The sequence below is a fragment of the Lissotriton vulgaris genome, chromosome 12 (assembly GCF_964263255.1).
Source record: "Lissotriton vulgaris chromosome 12, aLisVul1.2, whole genome shotgun sequence".
NCBI lineage: Eukaryota > Metazoa > Chordata > Amphibia > Caudata > Salamandridae > Lissotriton > Lissotriton vulgaris.
In genome coordinates, this window is record NC_141700.1 from 553,790,362 (window position 1) to 553,806,555 (window position 16,194).

Below are 16,194 nucleotides of genomic sequence, written 5' to 3' on the forward strand. Positions count from 1 at the left end.
TAAGGCAAGACCTACTGAGTTTGCCAATGCTTGTTAGGTACGTCACTGCTGTTTAATCCGCTTTCTGATTCTCCCACCCTCTCCCTATCGATCCTCACTCACCATTTCAGAGATACATAATCTTATTTCCCATTGAGTAGCATGTCTCAGGCTGGAAGAGGGAGAAGTTATTGTTTTCTTCCATGAAAGGTGCTTTATTTTCTTCGAAGCCATTGCAGGCCTGGATAGTGGAACACAGGTCGGCAGCCTGTACTATAAATAACAATTCAAACTGCATTGAATGCCTTGTCAGAGTCGGTTCCTCTGAACTATAACCTCGCAAAACCTAAAATATAGCAGTGTTATGGTGGTTTATTCTTGGCCTCTGAGATCTGAACAGGAATTAGGAGTGTATAACTTAATTTACTTTTCAGAGACAAAAAATGATACTCTTTACCCAAATACAGAAAATAATATATGTAAGAAATTGGGTTACTGCTTGAGGAGGATGAAACCCTTCTCAAGCGGCAACCACAATTCTTATCAGGGTGAAGTCCCAAGCAACCCCTACATTATCCTGTGCTCAACCTTCAGGTAGCTTGGCACAGAGCAGTCAGGACTATTTCAGAAGCAATGTATAAATTATTTGTGCAACACTTCAAACAGTAACACAGTTAAAACACACCTAAAAAGGACCTTATAACAGAGTTAGAAAAATAGAGTAATTTTAATGAATAAAATAAGATAATAACAACAAAAATCCAATCAGCGGAACTGGCGATATGCAGGTTTTAGGATTTCAGTGAAAATAGAACCAAAAAGCACAAAGCGCCAACTGTGGATATCTGGTCGCTCCGGACCGAGACTAACTCACAAATTCAGGTTAACTGCGATGGAGCACGAGCCAGCTACAGTGACCCAGTTAGGCCCACTGAACAGAGCACTTTTAACCCCTTCACTGCGGCGGCTATTCCGCCGGAGTGCTAAGGGGGCAGGGCGGCCGCATGCTGGTGACGGAACCGCTCCATCACCAGCCTCGGTTGAGCTGTGCTCATGACGGAGCGGTTCCGTCATCAGCGTCCAAGGGGTTAATCCTGGTTAGTGGAGCGTTGCGAGGGTTCGCGTCGAAGGTAAATCAAGCAGCCAATTGCAAAGCATCGGTTCTCAAGTGAGGCCAGGCTGCAGAGTAAGGTCTGGCGTCGTCGTAGAGGATCCCGTCAATGGTGGCTTGTGATGCGACTGGCATTGAGGAAGTGTCGTGCAGCCAGGGGGATGTGTTGCTTCAGAGGAGCTGCGAGGCTATGATGCAGAGTCTGGCTGTATCATTGAGGATACCATCAATGAAGGAAGCGAGGACCTGAACTGAGGATGCTTTACACAGTGATGGTTCAGATTGGGTGACTGGCTGCGATACAGGTCTTTGCAGCAGTACCGATCCATGTCACAGCGGTGTTGTGTCGGTTCTGCTCCAGGTTGTGCTGGATCCACAGAGGCTGGCAGAACACCTAAGGCAAACTTCCAAGGTTTAGGACTGGGTTGGCACCACTTGGCAGGATAGATTCACAGATGGCAGAGTCAATGTGCTGGTTCAAGTCTGTTGGAGCCTTCAGTAACTGAGGTTCACATTAGGGGTCAGGCAACTAGCCCATGGAGTCACTCTGGGGTCCTGGGTTCATCAGATGCAGATTTAGTCCTTCTCACCCAGAGCAGCAGGCAGAAGGTCAGCAGGGCAACAGTTCCTCAGAGCAGCAGTCCAGGAGAGTGGCAGCCACTCCAGCAGCACAGCCACCTTTTTTCTTGGCAGAGTATCCACAGGTCCAGACGTGCATTAAGAGTTGATGTCTGAGGTCCAGTATTTGTACCAGTTGTGCCTTTAAAGTGGGCAATGTTGGAATATCCTAGATCTACAGGTCCTTGATAAACAACATACCGTCCGCCCTTGACCCCCTCAGAGCCCGCTGGGAGCATTGGGTTGGTCCCCTGGAGGAGGAGGACTGGAGAGACGCACTGATGGCCCCAGGGTACTAACCATTTCGGCTCTGCCTCATTCAAATTTATTACCTCCATTGTGCATATCTTACTCCTGTGCGATTGTACATGACTGGGTTCCTCCCGTTCCCACAGTGCCTTCGATGTGCAGCAGACCCAGCAGACTTTTACCACATGGTCTGGTCCTGTGACCCCCTCTCCAAATATTGGGTATCCATTGTAACCGAGATTAGTGACATCATGGGTCCCCCTTAGCCCCTTACCCTTCTTCTGGGGGTGATGGATGGGCTGGATGGCACCGTACTGACAAGCTGCTCCTGGAAACTGCCATAATGTTGGTGAAAATAGACAGTGCAGCAACATGAAAAACTTCTAATGCTCCCTAAAGTGAGAAATGGCGGCAGAGAGTAAATTGCTGTGCCACCCAAGAAAAAACTGTGTACGAAGCAAGAGGTTGTCCTGCCAAGCATGGATGCATATGGGGCAAATGGCTCGGTTTATCGGACTGAGTTATTATACATGCAGGTCGGATGGGCGGGAGTCTTTTGATTTTTTCTTATTTTAACATATACACTGGAGGATCAGCCGGGGGCTCTCAAGGGAATGTATTGAACTGTCTTCTATGTTTCAGTGACACTCTGTTTTGTTTATTGCTAAAATCCAATAAAATTGTTTATAAAAGAAAAGTGGAGGATGTCCTAGAGGTTCCCTTTGAAGTCCCCAGATATCCTGCCTTCCCTACCCTGGCTCCAGACTAACTACAGCTGGCTATGCAGCCCTTTGTGTGGAGGCAGAACACAGCATATTCAAGTGTAAGTAGGGCTGTGCTCAGCTCAGCTCCACCCTCCCATCCTACTAGTGTTGGCCCATCCAGGCACACCTAAGCTCTCTATTGTGTGTGTCTGTTTACGAGGAATGCACAAAGCCCAACTGTCAGTTATACCCAGTCATGTGACCCAGAAACAGGCTACTGGCACTAAAAGGCTATGGGATGAAAATGCCAACTTTCTAAAAATTGCATTTTCAAAATTGTAATTTGGAATCCGGCTTCATAATAAGTTAGGATATTTCATTACAGTTCCGAAGACACCAAGCTTGAACTGTTGACCTGCTCACATGGATGTATGACGATACATCGCAAACTAAAACAACGCATGCTTTTATAACGCGGTTTTTAGTTCGCATGTACCGTCACAACGCATGTTTTTCCAACGCATGGCATTAGTTCGCATTTCCTTTGAAAAGCATACTATATGCCTTTACATCGGACTCAACTTTCCCGCATGTATTTAAATCGCTAAATATCCCCCAAACACTAACGCACTACCCTACAAACACACAGTCCACAGTAATACCCTATAGTACATAATTTAAAACTACCCCAAAACAGTACTCAAAACAGGATGCTACCCCTACGTACAGTCTGTCCCAGACCTGCTTACACAACCCTAAAGCCTAAACCAATACCATACACTGCAACCCGCTGACACTACCCTAAGCCCTAAATTCTTAAACACTAGCATACACTACAACACCCTTACACTAGAAGGTAGGTGTGGGAGCACACTGCTTCACCTCCCAGCAGAGTCGCCCCTAAGCATCATGGTTGTTGCAGTCCGACAAGCGAGTACACTTGCAAAGTCATTCGAGTGTTTCACCAGGTGGGTGCAGATTAGTGCTGACCATCTCTGGACACGTGTTTCTGGATTATTATCCGTCTTCAGCACACCCTTACACTACACTAAGCCCTAAAGTATTAAACACTAGCATACACTACAACCCCCTTACACTACCCTAAGCCCTAAAGTCTTAAACACTAGCATACACTACAACCCTCTTACACTACCCTAAGCCCTAAAGACTTAAACACTAGCATACACTACAACCCCCTTACACTACCCTAAGCCCTAAAGACTTAAACACTAGCATACACTACAACCCCCTTACACTACCCTAAGCCCTAAAGACTTAAACACTAGCATACACTACAACCCCCTTACACTACCCTAAGCCCTAAAGACTTAAACACTAGCATACACTACAACCCCCTGACACAACCCTGAGCCCTAGCGCCTACACTACTACCACCTGAGACTACACTAAACCCTAATCCCACTTACTTCTCTCCTTCCTCGTGGTCCGTTCCCAGTGCCACCGAGTCTCTGCTCCCGGTTCCTGTGTTGCTGTCTGTGCTCCGATGCCATTACATCACATGCGTTTTAAATGCGCATGCAATATAATGGCCCGCGTCGTAAAGTGTACGCGTGGTTACGTCGCATGCGTTGTAATGCATGCCATGTAACGGCCTGCAAAGTAACAACCGCGTTGTAATGGCTGTTTCCCGCTCACATTGTCAAACTACAGCTTATTAAATGTAACAAGGTAATTCCGGTGTTATCCTATGGGAGAGGTAGGCCTTGCAGTAGTGAAAAATGAATTTAAGAGTGTGTCGGCTTGCTGTGTTACGGGAATCTGGCGCCATATCACAGGCACTGGGAACTTGCTTTCACCCTCATTACGGGTACAACCCTGACGGGAGAAACGCCAAATCATATTGTGGGGAAGTATATGTTTCGGTCCTCATATATTTTGTCTGGGAATTGCAACTAGAATTTAGATACAATTTATATTGAGGCAGACTACCCAATGATTCAACTGTTCAGAATTCAATTTGGAACTGATATAAAGCTTGAACACCTACTTGGATCATTGCTTGGGGGCTTGAAAACTGGTGGCCATTGCCAGAACCTGAATACCTGGAACACTACACCTTGATGTCCGTTTATTGAGGAACTTTCCTCACCTGACACAGATCACCATATTTACGTGTTCTCCATATATGCCCTGACGAAGTTCCCCTGGCACTAGGGGAATGAAACGCGTTGGCTGTGCCCTTGATTTAAGAAAACGAAAGAATAGAAATAAAGAGAAGACATTTTCAAAATATTGTTCTGTGCTATCGACTTCACTGGAGTGCACCTTCCATTTTTTTCATGTACATTTTTTAGTTGATACATCTCGGGCAGCTGATGTCGGAAGTGGTTGCACCAACTGATAATTGAAACAGAGGGAACAAATGTGCTTGACCTTGGTTTGCTGCTGTGTGCTTTTGGTACCAAGCTTGAACTGATGACCTGCTCACATTGGCAAACTAAAGCTTATTAAATGTAACAAGGTAATTCTGGTGTTATCCTATGGGAGAGCTAGGCCTTGCAGTAGTGAAAAAAGAATTTAAGAGTTTTTACTACCAGGACATGTAAAACTTAAAAGTACACCTTCCACTTTTTGAATACACTGCACCTGCCGTCTGAGCAATTAAGGACCTACTTTAGGGGGTGACTTATCTGTATTAAAAAGGATGGTTTGGACCTGTAGAAAGATCTATTTCACTAGGTGAAAATGGCAGTTTAAAACTTCACACACAAACTGCAATGGCATTCCCGATATGTTTTTAAAGGGCTACTTAAGTGGGTGGCACAATCAGTGCTGCAGGTCCACTAGTAGCATTTAATTTACATGCCCTGGGCACATTTAGTGCCACTTTACTAGGGACTTACAAGTGAATGGAATATGTTAATTGGGGAGGTTCCAATTCTACCATGTTTTAAGGCGTGAGCACATGCACTTTAGCCAGTGGCGGTGCGTCCATTGGGGGCGCTGGGACATTGCGCCACTAATGCCATGGCATTCAAATTCTCGTTCTACTACTTCTCAGATGCTAATTCCAATTAGGACTCCTGATTGGAATTAGCATCGGAGATTAGAAGTAGAACGAGGGACGCTGAAGGGGGTGGGTGGTGGCGGGGCTGTGGCAGCACTCAGGGAGTTGAGTGACAGCAGCGCACTACAGCAATAGTGCGCATGCTCGTTTTTGGGCTGATCATTTTTATGTTCAGCCCGAACATGCGCATTAGCCTGCCCCTTAAGAGACCGAGGGTTGCTTCATGCGGCAGCCTCCGGTCTCCTAATGGGCAGGGAGTATCTCTGCCCTTGACCAATCCTGGCGCTGCTGGAGCAGCGTCAGTAGAGGGATTGGCACTGGCAGTGACGTCGCGGCTGACGTTGTTCCTGTTTGTTAAGAGCGCGCACGGGACCCCGGCCCAGGAGCAGTCAGCCACGATTCTATTTGCCTGGTAACATTTTTAACAATAGCTCAGTTTTTGTAGAGTCGTCAATGTGGGGTGGGGGGCTGACGTCTCTTATACAAGAGCCCTTCTTACATCACATCTTATAGGTACGAGAGTTATCGACCTCAGGCAGGTGAAAGGAAAGTCGTCCTATTAGGAAAAGGGAGTTTCACGCACACCCCCTCCAGGTCTCCCTTCCATATTCCTTAAACCCCCCTCGGACATCTTCCACTGTCCGTGAACAGTAAAGAGTCATAGGGTCTTAGGGAGGAATCGCATGCAGCTTGACCTGTGCCCCTGCGGGCGGAGTATCCCCGGCTTACAAGAGGGAGGAGGTATGGAGGGCAGGACAGCCAGTGGATGTGGGATGTGCGGGTGCACAGGGCATGATAGCTGCTGTGCTGAGAGAGAGTGGCAGGTCCATTATGCAGAGGGTCTTAGTCGGAAGAGGTGGGGTGCAATGGCTGATGAGTGTAGGGGTCTGAGTGCAGGAGAGTTTGCTCCTTACTGTAGTCAGAACAAACTGGGGTGTCTGTATTCAGGACAGGTCCATCTCCTCTCTGTGGTCCACAGGACCTCCGTGCCGGATTGTGGATCTGAGGTTACAGGATAATCCTGTACTCTGTCATGGAGCGAAGGATCTTGCTGCAGGGCAGGGATCTGAGGCTACACAGGATAGTTCTGGTCTCTTTTTGCCTCTACCGGCATTAGGATCCTAGGGCACAGGATAGCTCTGGTCACTCTGCAGTCAATTGGGTCCGTGCAGAGTTACAGATCTGAGGTTACAGGAGTATCCTGGGTTCTATCATGGAGAAAAGAGCAGAAAACGCGGGACCCGGGAAAGGTAAGTTAAGTTTCATTTTATTTAACCCCAGCGCGACACCCCTTCCCTTGCGACCACTCACTCTTTAATCTGAGCCCCCACCCACCCCCCATAACATCCAGATGGCCGCGGATTCAGCCTCTCTCTGACTGTCATGTACCTAGACCCGAAAACCTGTCCGGCGTCTATTTATGTATGTTTTCATGCAGGATGCCCGTGGTCCCTGCAAGGGACCCCATAGGAGGGCAGGCCCCGTAGTATCGCTGAGGGCAGCCGGGCAGCACATCCTTGGGGGCGGCACGAGCGAGCTGCTGGGGAGGGGGCGGGGCTGCGAGTATATAGGGGTGGCCCCTCCTCCCACGCGCTCTCTTTGTCTGCTGCCCCCTCTCCAGCCAGGTCTCGTCCCAGGCTGCCCCCTGGCCTCCTCAGCCGCTCCGGCCATTGGTAGTCCCCCTCCCCTTCCAGGACCCTTAGATCCAACACCTTTCCAATTCCAGGGGATAGGAGGCTATCGTCGCAGACACCTAAGAAATACAAATGGCATAGCCAGTCTCATCATTCTTACAGTTGCTTCATTGCTTGTTTATGCCCCATAAGGTCCACTCGGGCCATGCTAAAGGGGGACGAATATAACATTTCATTAACACCAGGAGATATGGTACACAATGTTAGAAGGGACATGCCTAAGCTATGCACATACTTGCCGTTCACGCAGTCTGAGAAGTTAGCAGCAGTAAGTGGGCGGTCTATTCGGAGTTTTGGGGGTGTGTGCATGCATGCACCATGAGTCGGATCCCCTAGTTCATCCCGACAGACCATTTGTCCCGTTTTTTAGCCAGGCCGTGGCTTTTGCGGGCAGCCACCATGTAGGTTGGGGTGCAGTGCCCTTTCTGGGTGACTGGGCAAGAGACAGACTCTTCAGGCTCTCGTGTTGGGGCACTCTCATGTCGCAAGAATTGCACGATGGTTACTTGGAAACATGGTTTCAGCAACACCAATATATCCTGGTTTGGTTCCAGGAATGCGCTGGGCGGAGCTAGTAGGAACGCTGGGCAGGACTTTGAATGAGGGTAGACCGCAGTCAAACATCATAGTGGTGCATCTGGGGGGGAATGACCTGGCGGCGGGGCTAGATCCCCGGAAGCGTTGGAAGTAGCCAGCAAGCGCGTAACGCAGCCATGCGAAAATTCACGGAGATGCAGGGGTTGGGATTCATAAGGCACGGCATGCTGCATGCGAAATTCGCTGGCTGCTGGGAAACAGACGGGGTGCACTGGTCCAAGGTAGGCATGGCGCTATTCTTGCTAGACATAGGGGAAGCTCTAGAGGCAGCGGGTTGCATATACTGAGATGCGGGGAGCTAAGTGGTGGGGGCTCTGGGTGCAGCGGAGGCCACACCCAGGGCTGTGGAGGAGTTACAGGGCGATCCCAAAACAGGAAAGGCGCAGGAACAGGACCTGAAGCCTCCAGTGCAAAGTGCACCGTGCAGTCATACATACTCCAAGGGGTCCTTCTTGGGAATTTGGAGTACGACGGCGCCCCGTTAGTCCTTAGGGCGGTTGTAAACCTGAGCAACCGGCGGCTTGCCATATAGCGCTCCGCCCGGCTGGGGAAGGTGTGAGTCACTCTCCCTTGTTCAGAGGGCAGAGTTGGGTGGACGATAGGTTCACCAGTGGGAGGAGAGATCCTCCCAGGTACAACACCGGGCTATGGCCGCAGGTGGTTCTTTGGCTAAACTTCAGGTGCCCTGCAACGAGGGGTTGCGGGGCGGACGGGATCGCCTGTAAGATAACCCACCTTTTATTTGTATATCAAATAAACCTGCAGTTCCTTTTTCCTTTTTCCAAATAACACTGTGTTTGTATATTATTGTGTGAATGTTGTGGGGCTGTGGGCGGCGGCGTACCGATAGAGGTACTATGCAGGTTGCCCGTGGTCCCTGAAAGGGACCCCATAGGAGGGCAGGCCCCGTAGTATCGCTGAGGGCAGCCGGGCAGCCCATCCTTGGGGGTGTCGCGAGCGAGCTGCTGGGGAGGGGGCGGGACTGCGAGTATATAGGGGTGGCCCCTCCTCCCACGTGCTCTCTTTGTCTGCTGCCCCCTCTCCAGCTAGGTCTCGTCCCAGGCTGCCCCCTGGCCTCCTCAGCCGCTCCGGCCATAGGTAATCCCCCTCCCCTTCCAGGACCCTTAGATCCAACACCTTTCCAATTCCCCTCCCCACCGCTCACCGGTTGGAAAGGTGGGAAGTGGGGAGGGGGACCGCTATTAATGTTTGTCTCTTGTTGCAGGAGTTACAGGGCGATCCCAAAACCGGAAAGGCACAGGAACAGGACCTGAAGCCTCCAGTGCACAGCGCACCATGCATAAGTCATACATGCTCCAAGGGGTCCTTCTTGGGAATTTGGAGTATGACGGCGCCCCGTTAGTCCTTAGGGCGGTTGCAAACCTGAGCAACCGGGGGCTTGCCATATAGCGCTCCGCCCGGGTGGGGAAAGTGTGAGTCACTGTCCCTTGTTCAGAGGGCGGAGTTGGGTGGACGATAGGTTCACCAGTGGGAGGAGAGATCCTCCCAGGTACAACATCGGGCTATGGCCGCTGGTGGTTCTTTGGCTAAACTTCAGGTGGCCTGCAACGAGGGGTTGCGGGGCGGACGGGATCGCCTGTAAGATAACCCACCTTTTATTTGTATATCAAACTAGCAGCCCGCCCCAGCGTTGCCTGGGGCAGAAGGGGGCTGGGGGCAGCATTTCCGGATTGCGGCAGCGTTGCCCGGGGCAGACATTGCCCAGACTGCCTCCCGCCTCGCCTTTGCCTTTGCCTTACCCCGCCCGCCCCGACATTGCCCAGACCGCCTCCCGCCTCGCCTTTGCCTTTGTCTTACCTGAGCCGCCGCACTTCCCCGCGCTCCGGACTTCACCTCCACTCCTCACTGTTCGTCACCGCTCCTCCCCGCCTGTCGTCATCACGCATGTTGCGGACATCGCTAGGTCGCGGCCAGCGCTACGTCGCGACCGGCGCTACTTTTAGGGGACTACTTTGTTTTTAAAGTTTAATTTTTTAATTTACGTTTTTTAAAAATTTTATGCAGCCTATGTCCATCTACACACCCTAAGGATTACAACAATGTATTGGGTGTGTGGATTGGCGCTGTGATTCTCGAGTTTACCTTGCCAAAAGGTTTCTGTTCTCTCTTTATAATAGTAGTATAGATAAACCTGCAGCTCCTTTTTCCAAATAACACTGTGTCTGTATATTATTGTGTGAATGTTGTGGGGCTGTGGGCGGCGGCGTACCGATAGAGGTACTATGAGTTTTGTTACGGTCTGTTTGTGACGAGACTTGAAGGTTATAGTTCAATCTAAAAAGGTGGTGTTCTCTATCGTTGTTGCAGGCTGAACATGTAAATGCGATGTAAAATGTTTGCTCAGTTCACATGGTAAAAGATGTTCTGTTATAAAAACAAAATATGGATGAGCACCACATGTTAATGAGTGTTCTGACCGAACAAGAAGCACAAGTCACTCCTCTATTTCGGTGGTAATGACAAGACATAACAGTATATTTGCGTTCCTTACTACCGGAAAATGTGTTATATGTTTAAATTTGATTTGGAATACTTTGTATTGATCGTATCAGTTTGTCTTTTTTTAAATCCCCACATAATGATTTTTCACTATGGGTGATATGAATTCAGCTGCAGGTTGTTGGGTGCACCGCTCCTTGTGTGCTTGCTAAGAGTCTTATTCTCGGTTTGCATCTGACTTTATTTTGTGTGCTATGAACAGGACCACATCCTGCAGCGTATACTGCATAATTATGGTAGTGGTGGTTTCTTTATTCTTCTAGACAATTCATCCACCCCTTCCTTACTGCCTCCCTTTATTCGCCCCACAACCTCATCCATCGACCCATGGCCTACACATCCATTCATTAACCCATCCGCATATTTGCCCATTCAGCCATCCATCCTCCTCAAACACATTTATTCACTTGCCTACCCATCCAGCCACATCACCAATTATCCAGAGCTTAAGAGCAATGGCTGAAGGCTGTGTCAATTTCTCACAGTGCCTGTCAGTGGGTCAAAAAGGTGTTCAGAGAACTTGGCCATCCAACCCATGGCCTCTGCTGAACAATAAAAGCAAAGGTCACTTATTTAAGTTGCAATTGTGATTCTGTGCCACTCTGTGTGAAGTAGGTACACAGTTGCCAAAATGTTGAGAAGGCAATTGAAAGGAAAATACAGTGCTTACAGGTGAGTCAGTGCGTTGTGGTTTGGGGGTTGTAAAGTGTAGTTCTCTGATTATACTGAACAAGCGGCTACCTACATCATTATCATATGAAATCTCTACTATTGATGTCATAACACTTTTGCAAGTGCTTTATCAACCTTCCCGCTTCCTCAAATGTGCTTGAAAATGCTCCATTTATCCACTCTAATTTCAAAATGTTCTCGGTGGAGTGAGGGAAACCCCCCCGAACCAACTGTAGGTTGTTCAGGCTCACTCGCAGCGCTCCCTCGCCTCAGTGCAGTACCACGATAACTTTACGCCTCACCACTTTCAAATGTCACCAGCTGCCACTGACTTTAGCACTGGTCAGCAGTGGTAAAGTAGGAAGAGCACTAAGGCCAGCAAAAACGAGGTCAGCAAAATATTGGGGAGGAAGGTAAAAAGTTTGAGGGAAGACCACCCTAAGGCTGTCAGGTCCAATAATAACTTTTTCCCTGGTGGAAATGGTGGTATGTGCGTGCTACGAAGACAACTTGTCCAGATAATTCAGGATGAATGAATGAATAAGGCACATATTTAACTAATAGGAATCATGGCGTTTAAAAGGAAGTACTCTAGTGTGGTTTAAGGGAAGACAAGACAACAACCAAGTAATGTTTTAGTTTTATTTTAAACTTATTCTAAAAGGTAAGTTGTTTTGTTGTTTTCCAGAAGATATTGTGCTCCCTTACAGCTTGCCTGCAAACAGTTATTTGACAACAGACCTTCGAAGCCAAAAACATAAACCCTTGCAGATGAATTCGCCTGAAATGAGGGACTGTTGTCAGAACCATAGAGGCAGACCGCGGTGTTCAGTTCAGAGAATGCCTGGTAATCCGGGTTTTAATTGGTGTCAATTTGGCCTTTTCATTTTGGAGAAAGACAGTTTGCTCTGATCTGTAATGAATTTCCTGGTCTCAGCCAAGTGACCTCAGTCCACCCCAGTTTTATGCACTAACTCTTTTTATAGGTCTGTATCACCATCTGAAGACACTCCACTACATGCTTGATGTAAGAAATTGGATTATGGTTGAGGACAACCCACCTCAAGGAATATTAGGAACCCATGTAATGTGTGAACCCTCAAAAACATTAACTTAACCTGAGGTCATCCTCCTCGTAGCCATAGCACTGAGCAAAAAGGCTTAACTTAGGGTAATGTGTAAAGTATTTATGCAGTACTACAGCAGTAACAAAAAGTCAAAATACCAAACAATAGAAATCCCAAACTGAATTAGAAAAACAGGGTCACATTTCTTTAAAAAAATGAGACCAAAATGTAAACGCTCAAATTAGGCAAGCCAGAAATAGTATTTTTTTCTACATTTTTAGTAGAAATAGCACGAAGAAGAACTAGCTCCAGTGATACTCTATCGCCACAGTAGTCTGGGACCTAGGTGCAATTTCCGGCTGACCCAAGGGAGCTAGGATCGGATACACCAGTCAGGTTTGTCACAGTCAAAGATTTTACCTTTTGACTTAGGCCCCGATTTGTATATTTGCAGTATGTATACTCCAGCACAACGAGATACCGCCGGGATCCCTTGCAACCGGTCAGCCTTTTTAAGAATAAATCACGGTAAGCTGCTGCGTTTAAACTAACGAGCCGTTTAAAATGAGTAAGACAACTTTTGATTATTTTTGCTAATGCGAGGCGTACGTGCTTTGTTTTTTAGAAATAAAGTCACCGAACACTAGTCGTAGCCGGCTCATGTGGACAAACATCTAATCAGGTAATTTTCACCCCGAATAACGAAACGTTAACCATGCCAAGCACATGTTCGTGTGACTAATGTTTGGTCCCGGTTGCCCGCTTTTTTACTATGCAGATTTAAGAGACGCCGGACTCCTCTTTCAGCCGGTTTTTCCCACACGCAGACATCACGGTAAGCTGTTTGCAGTAGACCAGTTAGTTCCTATAAACGAGTAAAACAAACAAACTATTTTGCTAAATGCGAGGCGAACTTATCCCTTTCCACAGAAAGAAAGCCATCTAGTACCAGTCAGAGCCGGCCCATTTGGAAAGACTTTAAACCAGGTAACTCTCAAATCTAAAACCAACAGGTTATCTGCGCTAAGCACACGCAAAGCTAATGCCAGGTCCCGTTTTCCCGCTTTTTATCATGTAGAATCAAAAGACGCCGGGTACCTCTGCAGCCGGTTTACCCGCACACAGAATAAAAAGGTAAAATTTATGTCCTTTTAAAAGGTGCCACAGGCCTAGGACATGTAAAAATGCTAGGATAGTAGGTCTATAATCCACTCTTTTGCTTTTCTCCCTAACACCTACGTTATAGAATATTTATTATTCAGGATCACCAGAATCTACCCTTTTGAAACACGACCACTATTGTTTTTAATTATGGTAAGAATGTGGCACTGTGTTATTCTATCAGTACAAGTTAAACAGTATAGTAATAGAGATTAAGTACTTAACACAGGAGTCTAACGTGTGCTTATCATCATTTTTCATTTATACCTAGAATAAAATCTCAAAGTAAGGACGTGTTTTCTCACCTATACTGCTCAAAAATTACCACTACAGCTCTGTTGTGTCCTTTGGTAAGAAATGTTCTGTAAATAGCAATATATCTGCATTCACTGCATATTAGGATAAAAACGTGTCTAGCAACTTACCATGCATTAAAACTACTTTTTAAGAACTGCAGAACATAAAGTTGTGTATTCCTTATTCATTGTAGGTATTACTACTAGCTGACCCTATTCACCAACTCATATTATTAGCGGTCACCTCGTGTTTAATTAGGTAAGCTGCAATTATGTCAAAATAATAAACCTCTGGTCCCTTATATAATTCAAAATATTACTGCAATAAGTAGAGACATATCGTGTTAAATAAAGGCACAAAAAATCCTTGTATATACTTCTCAGTTTTTCTGTCTCTTTTATCTATGGGGATTCTTTCACTCCCCACTATAAGTTTTCCTCACTGTATATAGTAATCAGGGTTGTATTAGGAACATGCCTCTCAATGAGGTAGTATGATTAAAAATGAGAGTGTATAAATTTAAATGTTTAGTTAGATGTTATAACTCTGTATACTATGTATATATCTGACTGATGACTGATACATAGATAGGTGTAAATATGTACAAATGATGTCTGTTTTTTGGTTTCTCATGACAAACTCATGCATTAACACTTAGCGGTATTATCAAAACTGAAAATTAAGAAACACTAGCCTGATGTATATGGTTTAATTTGGCATAAAAACGGTCTTTGCACTTTACTATATATAGCTGTAAATATTGAAAATATTTTTTAATATGTTTTTACAGAAATACGATGGTACAGTCCTGAGGAAGACACTCCTGTGTCGAAACGCGTAGACAGGAAACCATCTTTTACTGAATCGTGATATGTATTTGATGATTATCTGAACTTATACATATGTCAGAATGTCAAAACATTTTTATCATGCATACATATGAATGTACTTATTTTTTAGCATTGAGTAATTTTTTATGTACTAATTAAAATGTATCAAATGTGCAAATACCTGTTTTGATTGCTTTTTATTGTATTGTTTGGCAAAATGCCAATATTCATGTGCTAGTGTTTGTCCATACATTTTTGCCTGAGTATTATATTCACAAAAAAGTCTTGCCCTGACTCAGGAAATCTATCCACATCAGGGGGTCCTTGTTTGTTTCACAAAATACTCCATCACAATGGCCATGGAGTATGCATGCCACCAAGGTAAAGGTTCACACACCAATGTGAAATCAGGCAGAACTTAGGTTTCATCATGGTGGAGACTACCCCTCTGACTGCCCTGTAAAGTAAGGACCGTCAGAAGCAGACCTCCAATTGCATCCACCTAATCTAGATGGTCAGAATTGGAGGTCAATTTTCACTTCTTGTCACTGCCATGAAAACCCTGGCGCTGAGGGGAAATAAACATTTTTAAATGCTCCCCTTGCCATGGGAGTCCTATCTTCTGCTTCGGGATTTCAACAGACCTGTCAAGCAGGATGCGACACTGTGCTGTCAAAAGTAGTCCCACTGCCCCCCTCCTGCAAATTCTGTGGATTTCCGAGAAGTCATTTCAATCCATTCTGGTCAGCCTAGTGTTTGCTCCTGGGAGGTATTTCATACTTGTTTCACACCTACTCAAGCCTGAGCACAGGTTGAGAGCTGGCACAGATTTATACAATTAGCCTTCTGGCAGTTCAGGCACGTAAAAAGTAACTTTCTCAGTTACCTTTCCTTATTATTTATTAAAAATCTGACTGAACCATTGAATTATTATATCAGTAGTTTAATTACTTTCTAGCTGGTCCGGTCCCTGAGGTAAAATATTAGCATTTTAATTTGAACTTTGGTTTTCCAAAAAGGACGGCTAGGCCTCTCACAGTGAAAATATCTTTTAGGGTCTTATCACTGTAGGTAATATTAATTTTCTACATGTCCCACATTTTCCACTATTTCCTCAGCCAACTTCTTCTTCTCATGCTTTACTATCTACTAAGACAAAAACTCCTGTGTTCTAACTAATGAAGCTTCTCCACACCTGCAGTAGAAACAAATGAGACAAAACATTCCACAGCCAGGGACGGCTCCTCCTTTAAGGTGGAAGAGTGTTACCCCCCTGCTCTTATAGCAGTGAAAAGGGAAAAATAAATGATAATAACAACATTATTATCATTTTATTTTTCATTGCTGTGGGGCTGGGTTAGGTCGGGCAAGCTTGGTGGCTCAGGGAGGAGAAGTTGTTTGTGCACACTAAGTGCGCATGACTGTTTGGCTGGCCAAAACAGTCAGGTAGGATGGAATCCATTTCCATGTAGGTCTGTGTAAAGTGCAAGAAAAACGGGAGGTACTCCGAAGGTGACAAGAAGACACATACAGTCTACCTAAAAAGTAAAACAAAAGATATGTCTTCAAAACCTTCCTGAAATAGTGTTTTTGTACCTAATATACAGTAACAATTTGGTCCATTGTACAGATGCCATTATTGGGGCCCAATGATCCCCTCTACATTT

The 16,194-nt window shown here is 46.1% G+C and overlaps 1 long non-coding RNA gene across 1 annotated transcript; it reads left to right on the forward strand.

Annotated features, from left to right (window-relative positions):
• Nucleotides 1–13,478: 13,478 nt before the first annotated feature.
• Nucleotides 13,479–14,680, forward strand: LOC147677723 (uncharacterized). The gene is made up of 4 exons (XR_015302566.1): nucleotides 13,479–13,553; nucleotides 13,672–13,750; nucleotides 13,891–13,955; nucleotides 14,488–14,680. It is a non-coding gene; the product is annotated as an uncharacterized LOC147677723 (long non-coding RNA).
• The last annotated feature ends 1,514 nt before the right edge of the window (nucleotides 14,681–16,194 follow it).